Here is a 12,838-nt window from a genome sequence, read left to right on the forward strand (position 1 = left end):
CTTAACGAAGTGCAGCGTCGTCACAGGTGAGTTAATGATGTCAGCCGATTGTGTCTGTGGACTGAAGTGAGTCTCTCTGATGACATAACTTCAGTTTTTACTGTGAAGAAACATGTCCTGACCATAAAACTCCTGATTTCAGAATGGAGTTTGGTTTAACAGTCCAGAGCGTGTTTTAACATTATTAAATCACATCAGTTGATCTGAGCTTCCTTCTAATAATGGAGCCTATCAGACAGAACGTAGGCAGTGGAGCTGATCCGACCTGATTCCTGATCTCAGCTCACAGGTCTGCAGGTATGTAGCATGTTAGCGGTTAGCCCCACAATCAATACATCACAAGCTTCCTCCACGACGTCCTGTCGATGTCGACTCATCTCACTAAAACTGAAGACGCGTCCAAAAGCTTCGTCCACTTCTCACCTTTGTTGTGTCCATTTCTCCGGCTCTGATCCAGCAAATATCCTGTTGGTTGGTTGTTTCTCCAACTGGTGGAAGATACGTACGAAATCAACCAACGAACACAATCACATCTCTCAGTTTTAACAGAGCGGCTCTGTCCACTGAAGGAGGACACAAGATGTGTTCAGGAGTTCTGGAAACAGTCTGTACTTTAGAGATTGTGCTGAAAAAAGTTCAACAATCACATCCATGAAAAAGTGTTTCAGGTCCAAACCTTCCCCTCGCAGGTGAACATGGAGCGTCCAGGTTGTGTTGTTGTCAGGTCAGAACATGGACGCCACATCAGGACGGTGTGTGCAGCAGCTGTGAGCAGCAGGATGAAGGTGTGTGATGATGGATGGATTTTCCCTCCAGCTCGTCGTGAGGTTGATGGTGGAGCAGCTGCTGGACCGTGGAGGACCACATGGAGTCCCTCAGCCGGTTATTTTTCTTAATGGAGCTCCAGCGTTTAAACACACGAGTCCTCAGAGTGGAGGAGAGGTCCAAATAAAGAACCGAGGAGCAGGGTCCAGGACCGACCCGAGCCCGGTGAACCTGACCTCTACAGACTCAGACACGACTCTCTTCCTGTGTGTCACGGCTCATCACAAACTCCACCTGGAGGAGTATTTTTAGAGGGGAAATGCCTCAGGAGGACCTCATTAATCAACAAGGAGCTAAATTTACTCTGACATGACATCACCTCCAGATCACCCAACCGGAGCTGGAAACAGGACTTCACTCACAGGCACCAGCTGCTGAATCTGTTGCTGTTTGAAGCATCTTTTAAAAACAGCACATGAAGCTCAAAGAGCTCGACTGCCTGGGTATGAAAATAACTCAGACGTGTTGTGATGAGCTCAGTGAGCCGGCTAACACGACCAGAGATAGAATCATTTACCCATGTGGCTCTTCTACACTTTCCAAATGTTATCAGACTGGCTCAAATTCTGACCTTGAAACGAGTCAGTGACAGTTTATCCATCATCCATCAGCTTCTTCACGATGTACGCTTATAAAGGAAAAGGCTGTTGGGCCGCAGGACGTCACGTGACGATGTGATTATACAGTTTGGCCACGATGGAAACTGTCTCTAACCCTGGAGCTCCACGTAGTCCACCATGTTTCTACAGAAGCCCAGGATGGACAAACCAAACACTGCCTCTAGAGAGGGACGTCCATGTTTTCAATGTTTTGGCAGCCATCTTAGAGGAGGATGAGACCATCTGCAGTCTGCAACGTACGGTCCAGCCTAAGAAAATGTAAATTTGGTCATTATCAGCCTTTTATCAGCTGAAATCTTCACTGTAGCTGCTGAGCTAAAGTCTCATGAGCTCGATCGAACCTGGAGGGTTAAATCTGGTCTGAGATCAGTCAGTGATGTGTTCTCTCCTGCAGACTGAGATCACAGCAGGCGAGCTGATGGAGACGTCTGATGTTTCTCTGGTTGTTTCTCTGTTTTACTCTGTGGAGAGGATGACAGAACTTTCCTGTTTGGGTGAACTGTCCCTTTAAGTCACTCGGTCTCAGTGCTGCAGATTGACAATAATTGATTACAAATAAATGTTTGGGTTAAAAAATGTGAGCAGTCAAAAGTCACATCCAGTGTTGATCTCTGGAGTCAGCGTCGCTCTCGTCCATGTTTACTCGACCTCTCTGACCTCTGACCTCCAGCTACTGTACACACTGATTTGATTGGCTTGTTAGTGTGACTCTACCAGCGTGCTGATTGGCTGTCAGACCCCCCGCTTGCTTTTACTCCCAGCGGCCCCCCCCCCACCAATCAGCAGGCAGGAAGTAGAACCTCCTGATTATTACGCTCTCTGTGCTTCTTTCCACCTGCATGTGGTTCTGATTTGGACATGAGGCAAAGTGTTTTCATTGGCCGGCGGCGGCGCTCAGCTTCTTGTTACAGACGCTCTTCTGTGCCTCGTCCTCTCCACTTTTATTTCCTTTAACATGGCGGTAAGAGGCCGCTCGGCTTTTCTTCACGCAGCTAATTGGGAGCCACTTCACCTCCCCCCCCCCCCAACCCCGCTCGTTATGACAGGGTTAATGGCTTTAGTGAGAGGGTACTTTTTACTGGTCCTGCTGGTTTCTGTTGGGCCTCAGAACCAATTACAGTAATCAAAGCCAATATGTGGATCCAGAGAGAGGAGCCACATGTGGGAGTTCAGGTGTAAACCAATCTATGGAGCCTTTCTTCTGCAGCAGAATAACTCCTTGTTTCAGCCGTATTTACGCTGCAGCGCGGCTCGTTTCCCTCCACGGAGGTCAAAACCACCGACCGGGAGAGTTTCACCCGATTAATGCTTCACCAAATAAGTTACACAATGTTGTAATGACCCGACCAATCAAACATGAACATTAATTAAGCTTTCAATGTAATGTTTTCCATTTCACATGCACATCTTTCATTTACTCACTTTACCTTTCAAGTTTCATTTTACATTTTAAATGAGCTTTTCTTTTAAAGTGCAATCAATTAATTATCTCTTTTATTTTATCTCTGTTCTTTTTCTATTTTTACCTAACTAATGTGTCTGTATCAGACAGATTTGAACTGATTTGTCTGATAATTCATTAGTCTGATGACAAACTGACACTTTATGACTTGAAAATGATCTTTTGAACTGATAAACATTTATTTATGTTGTTTATTTCGGGCATGTCAATTCATAAGCATCACATTTCATCATTGTTCAAATAATACAACACACATGGCCGAAAGGGAAAAGCGGGAGAAGCCAAAGCTTATCAAGTCCCGCCCCCATAAACATTGTGTGTGATTCATGACACAATTCAAACAGGATCAATAAATCATCTATCCTCTTCATTTGCTACCACACAAAGATTTTATCAAATAAGTCCCATGATGGAAACAGGAAGGGGCGGGGCTTCAGCTCTCTATTGTGTCCCCTAGCGTTAGCAACATGAACATTAGCTAGCTAGTGTTGCAGCTGTTAACATTAACCAGTGATCCCAACGTTGCTTGTGTGCATCACAACATTTTGCTTTGTGATTCGAGTCTTTGCAGACGACTCTGTGTTGTTTAGTTGGAAAGTCGGCCACATTTTCCACATCAGGTTAAAGTCGCGCTGAACGCAGCTGCTGAATATCTTCATTTTTACAAATCATGGCACCAAGACTACAAAGACAGAGTTTGTTATCTGTCCGTCCCGTCAGGCTTCTTTCCATCTTCTCTGCTCAGTTCCCACCGCCGACATTCTCACAGTAAAAAGTGCCAAATCCGGACCTGCAGCACAGATGTTTACTCAGTCTGTCAGGTTTATTTTTAGACTACGGTGGGGTTAAAGGTCAACTCATGAGGCAGAGACCCACAACATGTGTCGGGGAGAGGAGTCTGGAAAACCAATCAGAGGTGAGGACAGACCTCCAAGCAAAACACACAAACGACAGAGATAATGATCTTCTAATGTTGTGATTCTGAACCTGCAGATGAGTCGCACAGTTACATTCTTTATTTTTGTACATTTTACACTAAAATCAATTCAGTCTGCAGCTGCAAGATTGACTGTTATTTTGTTTGGGGCCTCTCGTCTTATATCAGATCAGCCGTCCAGCAGTGATGCTCAGTCGGTGTAGTGACGATCCTCTGACAGACCAGAGTGAGTTAAAGTCAGATTAAATGTGACAAATCTGAAGCTCGTAAACTCAGTGAAAGGTCCAGTTGTTTCAAACCCTCCTGCAGCTTTGTCCTTTATATCAAGCACACTTTCTACATTTCATTTACAGCAACAACTATGATTCTAAGTTGTGACGTGTTCTCGATCTGCTGCATTTCCTCGACATTTCTTTATTTTAAAACATTTTAACGCTGGGTAAGTTTTGTGTTTACAGTCTTCGGCCCTGACCGACAACCTGCAGATGAACTCCACCTCAGATTTAAATAACACGGCGCAGCAGCACACGTGATATCACGTAATGTATCTTTGTTTTGTACAGTTCAGGTTGCAGTTTGCCTCCACAGAAACTCAGACGCCTGCATGTTGTTTCCATGTTGCTGCTGCAGATCTCTGCAGAGGAAACTTGGTGTTCTGGGAAAGCCCCCGACCCGCTGACACACGTCCCCCTCCTCTGTAATTGCGCCAATTACTTTTCCATAACAGCCCTGAAACACTTATGTATGTGGTTAGAATAACAATTTCCACATGAAACACTTGTTCATTCATAAGGTCCAGAGCAGAGCGGGGGGATCCTCTGCAGACGTCACGCTGCACTTACATCAGATGTAGAGCTGCTGCATGGTGTCGCTGTTTGTTCTGAACTCTGATCTGTGATCAGTCAGACAATTAAAAACCTCTGTTAGTGCAGCAAGTCCATCAACTTACACTGCTAACACACACCTGACACCTGCAGCTTCCATCTCAGTTAATCACAAGGTCATTTATCCTGTAATACACACAGGGCTGCAGTCTGTAAACTCCTTGATGCTACAGACATTACAGAACATATATACAGTTATTTATATACAAATATGCATCAGCACATAGCACATTTTGAATCCAAGAGTCCAGCTGTAGTCCTGTGCTGTGTCTCAGAACATAGTCCGTACTCTGGTAGTTGTAGTTCAGCAGGAATGCCGAGAAGTGACAGTCAAAATATCTAAATGTAGCATAATGTGGAGCAGCTACACCTTCATGCTCTGCTGTTCCCACTTTATCTTTTTCTCAGGCGTCATCTCTAGTTTCTGACAGACATCCAGCGCCCACGTTGTAAACCAGCAGATGTACCTGCACATGCTGGTCTTAAAATGAGGTGTATGAGGAAATGTAATCTTAAAAAAAACATCCCTAAAGAGCATTTCCACTTCCTCCTTCCTTTACAGTGTCTCTAAAATAGAGATGAAAACTTCTTGTTGTCGCTCGACATCAAACTGTGAACATGAATCTTTAAACAGCGACATGCTTCCTTGTCTCTGCTCTGCACTTTACATTCAGGTCTCTCTCGGCTTTAAATGACCCAAAAACTGAACGCAGCTTTGGTCCAGATGGGTCATGGAGTCCGAGCAGCGGTGAAACAGCCCTGAAGTCTGCTTCCTGTCTCTCACTACCTGTTCCCACCTGTCCACGTCCACCCAGTGACCAGCGACCTGAACAACAGTCATCACATGAGGAAGAAGTTACGTAAGTCTGCCATTTAGTAGGTGTGTGCAGACATACGTCCTCCGTCAGCCGGCTGCAGGACGTCTACAGAGTCCAGCTTTAAATAACTGCATTAATACCCTCTCTCTGAGTATGACATCATGGTAAACAGTCTGATTTGATTGGTTGATGAGGTGATAAGGAGTGTATTTATATTGGTCCACAGTGCTGCTTCTTATCATTGCGAGGAGGCTGATGACAGCTGAGGTCACACACCCAGCAGCAGACACTGTGAGAGGCACGTACGGCAGGCCGACGCCCACCGACAGGGAGGTCAGAGGTCACGAGGTGAGGTCATCTCTGTCGGCCGCCAGCAGCGACTGCAGGGTCACCGCTTCAGTGTGCTCCAGAATAAGATTCACAGAAAAACAGAGGGAACGGTTTTAGATTCTCACGTTCTCATCACGTCAAAAATTTGCAGAAGTGTCTGATAGTTTTAATTGGTCCTAATACCCTCCTGAATCATAAACTAAAAGTCTACCTCCGTGGATGGAGTGGAACATATTTTTTTTCGAGATTAAAGGCCAAAGTTGTGCTCAATACTCAAAGTAAATTGAGTAGAATAGGGAAAATGTTCAGTTAATAGCTATCACTATGAAACTTCTCCAGTTGATTAGTGACATTATACCAAAGAATAAATGTATTGCAAGTTTTTTGAGATTTTACATTTATATATGCAAATTAGGAATTTCTTCACAGATTTGCATAATCATTAGCATTAATTAGCATTAATCGCCTATATGGGTTTGGGTGGTTATTGACGATGCTGAATCCATTTCTGACATTTTTATATTTCAAAATTGCAGTTTAAAGCAAAAGTGGCCATATTTCAACTTCCAACGGGCCGTTTTTGATGAGTTTTTAGTCAATTTTGAGGTTATTTATATGCTTTCGCTATAATCGTGGAGGAGAAATCTCCACTTCAGTAACACCTACATAAACTATTCTTTACAGATTTCTTCCTATCTATATTTTGTATTTGATTAGAGAGGAGTTCTGTTGATATGCTTTAATTAGCCTGATATTTCCTACATTTTATACCAAAAACATGGCGAAAATAGATTTGTTGATGACTCTAAATAGTATTTTCTAATGTATGGGATAATAGAGAAACATAGCCACAGTCTCTTCTTTAATTTTGTCTTTTAGCTAATGTGTCAACAATAAAACAATACATTTTTAATCTGGCTTCATCCAATTTTCAGACTTTGTGTTTTGTAATATATGCAAACTAGGATACATTTTATGAAGAAATGCCTAATTTGCATATATAAATGTAAAATCTCAAAAAACTTGCAATACATTTTTTCTTTGGTATAATGTCACTAATCAACTGGAGAAGTTTCATAGTGATAGCTATTAACTGAACATTTTCCCCTATTCTACTCAATTTACTTTGAGTATTTGGCACAACTTTGGCATTTAATCTCGAATATGTTCCACTCCATCCACGGAGGTAGACTTTTAGTTTATGATTCAGGAGGGTATTAGGACCAATTAAAACTATGAGACACTTCTTTTGCAAATGTTTTGTTTTTTTGGGCTAGATTGGCTGGACTAATACTACACCATGAACATACTGGTTTTAAAGTACAGGAGAGGTTTTACATTCAAAATAGTACAAAAGTATCAGCAGTAAAATAACGAAGTATTCAGTGTTCAGATTCCTCACACTGTAAAAATACTCTTTATCAGCTAAAAGTCTGGGTGGAAAGTGTAATCAGGAACATGTACTGAAAGAAATACAAGTAAAAGATCAATGAATGAGTCACAAGAAGAGAAACGATCGTTTTTATCTTCTGAAGATGAGACAGAATCCAACCAACCGACATGAATACAGCTCAATGAGATTAAATCTGTGGTGTGCATCTCTGCAGCAGCTGGTGTTTTAGTGGAATCACAGGATATAATTCATCTCTAAATCATCAGTTTGTCCTCGGCGAGCTTCTGTTTGCCATCGAGGCTAAAAATACTCAAGTTTTTACTAGAAACCAACGAGCTGAACTGAGTTAGTGAAAACATTGGTGTTCCAGTGTTGAGCAGCGCTGACAGACTTCCACCCTAAACATCCTGGTTTGCTCTTAATGAGCTCGTCAGTTCACTGTGTCGGCTTTATTTCTGATGTTGTGGCTCATCTTTCTATTTTTGACTGTGCTGATGCCGTATCTGCGTCCGACATCTCCCCTCCTCGTTACCATCAGATATGTAACAAATGAGTTCAGAGTGAGTTTGGCTGCAGAGGACAGAGCTCGACTGTCTGAACCACCACAAACACTTCGCTCTGTTTTCTTTGGCTGTTCTCCAGAAGTGTTCGCAGGAATCATAACGGCCTAATGAATCTGTCTGTAGCCCCGTCCAGCCTTCTCCTCCACCCATCGTAACTCTCCTCCACACGCTCTCTGATCGCTCAGTTATTCACCTCCACGCTCATATTTTATTTTGAAGTACCTGCTCTACCTGGGAGCAGGAAGTGGACTGTGGTTCTGCTGCAGTGACCTCATGATGAAATATTTAATGTTCCTCTGAAGAAAAGAAGCTGAACAGATCAGTTCAGACTGCAGAGTGACGCCGTCCTGACGACAGAAGACGTGTTGTGATGAGCAGAGATGTTTACAGACGACCTCGTTCTGAACCTGCTGAAGTTGAGCCGAACACACAGCCGTCGATATTTATGATTAATTAACCTCCATCTGAGCACTTTATGTCCTCTAATCAACACTTGAGGATTTTGATGGACAAACATTTAGCTTCTCAGCTCCTCTTTTACTTTTTCACATTTTCATCTGACCTGCTGCTGACACTCGTCTCCAGACTGTTAATGCAACAGGAGGCCAGCGAGGCCACTGGTCAAACATGTTTCCCAGCATGCCTTGCATCGTAACCTTTGGAACGAAAACCACCAGATTAAATAAATAGCATCTAAACTATACTATACTACTAACTAAACCTGCAGGATGTTCTTTATTTGTGATAAAACAGATTTCGGAAATTACCAAAATATAAAAAGATTTTAAAAAATTGTTGCAACTCAAACCAGCTGATCTATAACAATGACTGCTTGTTGCTGCCATGGTGACCTATGATAGCATCTTTACCTCCTGCCGACACACACACACACACACACACACACACACACACACACACACACACAGGACTGGTAATAGAAGCAGACCCGACCCTGTTGATCGTATTAACATGGATCTGAACCGGTACAGTTCCTGGTTCAGGTGGATCCACAAGGACGTGTTGTTCACTCTGAGACCAGAACTGAAGGCTGCATAAAGGTCAAAATCCAAAACGTGACTGAGATGAATAACCGACAGTGTGACCACGTTTGTTCTGTAGACAAACAGCGACAGAATTGTGGGTGAAACACTTTAAGGATGCTGCATGATCACATTTACACATGTGGAGTGACAGATTCACTCTCTGGACTTCAGCTCTGATTTGAGTCCAGACTGGATCTCAGATCTGAATGGAGCGGCAGGATCAGCAGTTGAACTCCGGCCTGGTCGTCGCTGAGCAGCATGTTTGTTTTTGTGCGGCGCTGTAATGAACCTCGGCGTTCGGCGCTGCAGCCGTCCTCCAGGCTCCAGGACGCCGTGTGTGTGATCCACCCCGGCTCGGGTTTCTCTCTCTGGGCGTGGAGCTCTGCGCTGAAAGCTTCTCTTCCTTGTTTTGATTGTGAGCAGGGAGCGGCTGCACTCGGCTCCAGGATGCTGAGATCTGCTGACTGCTGACAACATGTCAACACGGGACACGGAGTCCCAGCAAGCAGCGCGAAGACAGAAACACGAGGACGAGATTCAAATCTGATCCCAGAGACTAATGAGAGACCATCACACATGTAGAAAACCAAACTACAGAATCACATTCAGACGAGTCCAGAATCCACTCAGAGGAAATGTTACTGACTGTAAATCAGCCGGTCCGATCTCAAACCAGGAGCTGATGACTGTCACATCTCCTCCTGGTTTCAACCACTTCTTGATTTGTTTCTTTTCTTTCTTCTCCTTCAAGTATCTCCTCAGTTAACTACGAGTTTAATAGTTTTATACTGCAGGCAAACGTATTCTCGACTATCTGTACATAATATTTGTACAGAGCGGTAGTATACTATTGAAGTGTTATTTTAATACTTGAAATACACCTTTAACTGTTAGAGGAGAACTTTTGTTTAGAGGTCAACAGAATCCTGAGGATTCATCTGGAGTATTGGAGGAAACTGAAGTCTGGTTCTATTTCAGGTTATAAAAGGATTAAATGTAAAATATATCCAGTTTGTTTCACACACACAGACTCACACTGTGACAGACTGTCTCAGTGGACAGATACTGAAGACGTGTTCTCTCTGACTCGAAGCCTTCGGGCAGCTCGGACGTGTTTTCTCTCGGAGTCGTGTGCGGGCTGCAGGCGTGAGAAAATTCAGACTCCTTGTAATTATTTCCACTTTTAGTTTCCTCAAATGATTTTCTTCATGTGGACGCACAAAGCTCTACAGTCACAGTACCTGAGATCCTCCCTCTTCCTGTCACTGGATGTGTTTCACAGGATCCTGCAGGATGAACGGCTCGTTTCCGTCCGTCATTATTCACCCTGACTGAATGAACCCGCAGGGAGGACGCAGACGACCGCTGAGAGACCAGCACACCACACATCCAGGACCAGCTATGACATAAATCCCCAACCTGGTTAGTGATGACAGAACAGATCTGACTGTCCCCAGATCAGATCAATCAGCAGGGTCCATGATGTCAGACTGACACCGACCAATAACTGATCATCAGTCATCAGACGGGCTTTAACTCTATAGTTTCCTTCTGTATTATATTAAGTTATTTGTTTCAGTGTACAGTTATCTGAAAGGAAATTCTTCACTTCACAACCAGAGACCAGAGACCAGAAATCAGAGACCAGGAACCAGAGAATGGAGACCAGAGACCAGGAACCAGAGAATAGAGACCAGAAACCAGAGACCATCTGTGGACACTTGAGCGCAGCCTGGACTGATGAGCCGCTGTGTGTCTGTTGTGTGTCTGTTGTGTGTCTGTTGTGTGTCTCTGAGGTGGACCTCGTCCTCTGAGTCCAGTCTGGACTCTTAAATGGATCGACAGAGACGAACTCATGACTCTCTGGCCGACATACGTTTAGTAATCATTCAGGAAGTTTTATAAATGACCAACAACCATCCGACCGTCTGTCTGTCTGTTCATCATGAAATCTGCATCCTCATACTCATCAATTAAAGATCTAATCGTCTGAATATCTTCTTTATTTGAGTTTCGTATCGTCCTCCACGTGTCTGGCTGCAGGATGTCTCTACGTGTTGTCCGGTTGTCACTTTCAGACGCTACATGAACCACGTTCAGCTTCTCTTTCTGTCTGATGATCTGGTTTATTTTCTCTGAGCTCCAGCGTCAGACACCAACTCTGTCTTCCTTCTCTTCATGGAAAATGTCCTCCACAAATTAGCTATCCAAACACCAGTTCCAAATTGAATAATTCAGCCCAATTAGCAGAACAAACACACACTTTCACGCATGTTAATGGGATTAACGAGCTGCACTTAACTGTTTCCGCCTTTAAGCCGACATCCTCTCCTGTAACGAGCTGCATTGATTAACTGCTAACAGCAGACACGCTAGCAGAGCGCGGCGCGTCCAGCTGAAGCCTCTCCAAAAACAACCGGACGGTGTTTGAAGTGTGAGTGAGCGTCCGGCAGACCTGAACAACAACACAAACCTTTCCAGGCCACCAAAGAAGAAGAAGCTTGAGTCAGTCTGTAGGCAGAGAGTGTCTGTGGAGCTAACAGCTAACAGCTAACAGCTAACAGCGTCTGATTAGCACAGAAGAGGAGCTGGAAGCTAATCAGCCCAAAGGACACTCAGTTTGGATAAAGACACCAAAGTCCTCAAGAGAAAACACAGAAGTTCAAACTCACATTTCAGACTTTTCTTTAAATAATGATTAGATTTAAGTCAGAATTCTGGAAAAATAAACCTAAAAGTCGTCCAACAACAACAACACTTAATGAATATTGATGTTATTAAAGTTCTGCTGCTTTGCATTAACACTCGTCCAGATAAAGAGTCTGGTCCAGATGGACCGTCAGATCACAGCCGGGTCATGAAATCATTTAAAGGTTTCAGTCTTTACAGTTGCACTGTGACGTGTCGGCCACCAGGTGTCACCGTCCGGTCTGACTGTAGCTGTTGTTGTTCAGACTGGGCTCAGAACCGCTCCCTGTGTGCCGGGCATCAGAACTGTGTGTGTGTGTGTGTTTCCACCTCTTTACAAAGCTGGCCTGTAGTTGGTCATGGTGATCCTCTGTAAAAGCTGTTAAGGGTCTGTTGATCTTTGTGATTACATGTCGTCTTGGCACCGGCAGGTCCGAAGATTCGTGGGAGGTTCTGAGAAACATTAATGCGAGGGAGAAGTGTTTGGCTGGTGTGGACGGAGCTTTTAGCACATTCCTCTGCAGCAGAACGTAGACGTGGTCTGGGTTCAGTCCTGGTTTGTCCCGGCCTCGCTCTCCTCCTGGAGGAAACTGAGCAAACTTTAAGCCAGTCAATCAAACGCCTCGAGTCTGAGTCAGCAGGTTGTGGGTTCTGCCGTGCTCCTGATATCTGAGCCGGCTTTCACTCCCCACTGAAGAAAGGTGGTTCTGTGTCTGTCCTCTGTGGAGGGACGTGATGGTCCAGCAGATGATTAAGACTTCAGACGAGCTCACTGATGGTTTTATTCTTTATTCTGATCCGAGACTCTGACAGTCAGGAAACAAACTGAAGGTCCAATATGGCGGCACGTGACTGTGACTCAGTTGGTGCTGTCATTTGTAATGTGAATTATTACCTGAGGTGTGTTCTGGTGTGTAAATGAAGCGGGCGACAGATCTGGGATCAGTGCTTACTGTCATTAATGTGTCCTGTGGTGTTTACCTCCTTCTCTCAGAGGGGAGTCCTGACTCGGCTCTGTGGGTTGGACCTGACCACAGTCTGGTCTCACTCTCTGCCAGGTTTACTGTTCTGTGGCCCGCGACGAAGGCTTGAGGCGGCCCGGAGGCTTTGTGGATCCCCGGCCTTCCAAGAACTCTCTGTGGGCACCGGGCGGCAAAGCCTCAAAATCCACAGGGCATAAAGACTCGTACTGTCACGGCTTCAGGAAGCAGCTGGCAGGAAGAGATGAGGACGGACCGGGTCGAACATGCTGATGGAGGTGAAGGAGGTGGAAGG

The 12,838-nt window shown here is 44.5% G+C and overlaps 1 long non-coding RNA gene across 1 annotated transcript; it reads left to right on the forward strand.

Moving 5' to 3' along the window:
- Positions 1 to 9,953: 9,953 nt before the first annotated feature.
- LOC115595842 (uncharacterized) lies at positions 9,954 to 10,549 on the forward strand. Its single transcript, XR_003986807.1, has 3 exons — positions 9,954 to 10,042; positions 10,158 to 10,297; positions 10,496 to 10,549. It is a non-coding gene; the product is annotated as an uncharacterized LOC115595842 (long non-coding RNA).
- Positions 10,550 to 12,838: the final 2,289 nt, after the last annotated feature.

The sequence above is a fragment of the Sparus aurata genome, chromosome 14, assembly GCF_900880675.1.
Source record: "Sparus aurata chromosome 14, fSpaAur1.1, whole genome shotgun sequence".
In the NCBI taxonomy this organism is placed as follows: Eukaryota; Metazoa; Chordata; class Actinopteri; order Spariformes; family Sparidae; genus Sparus; species Sparus aurata.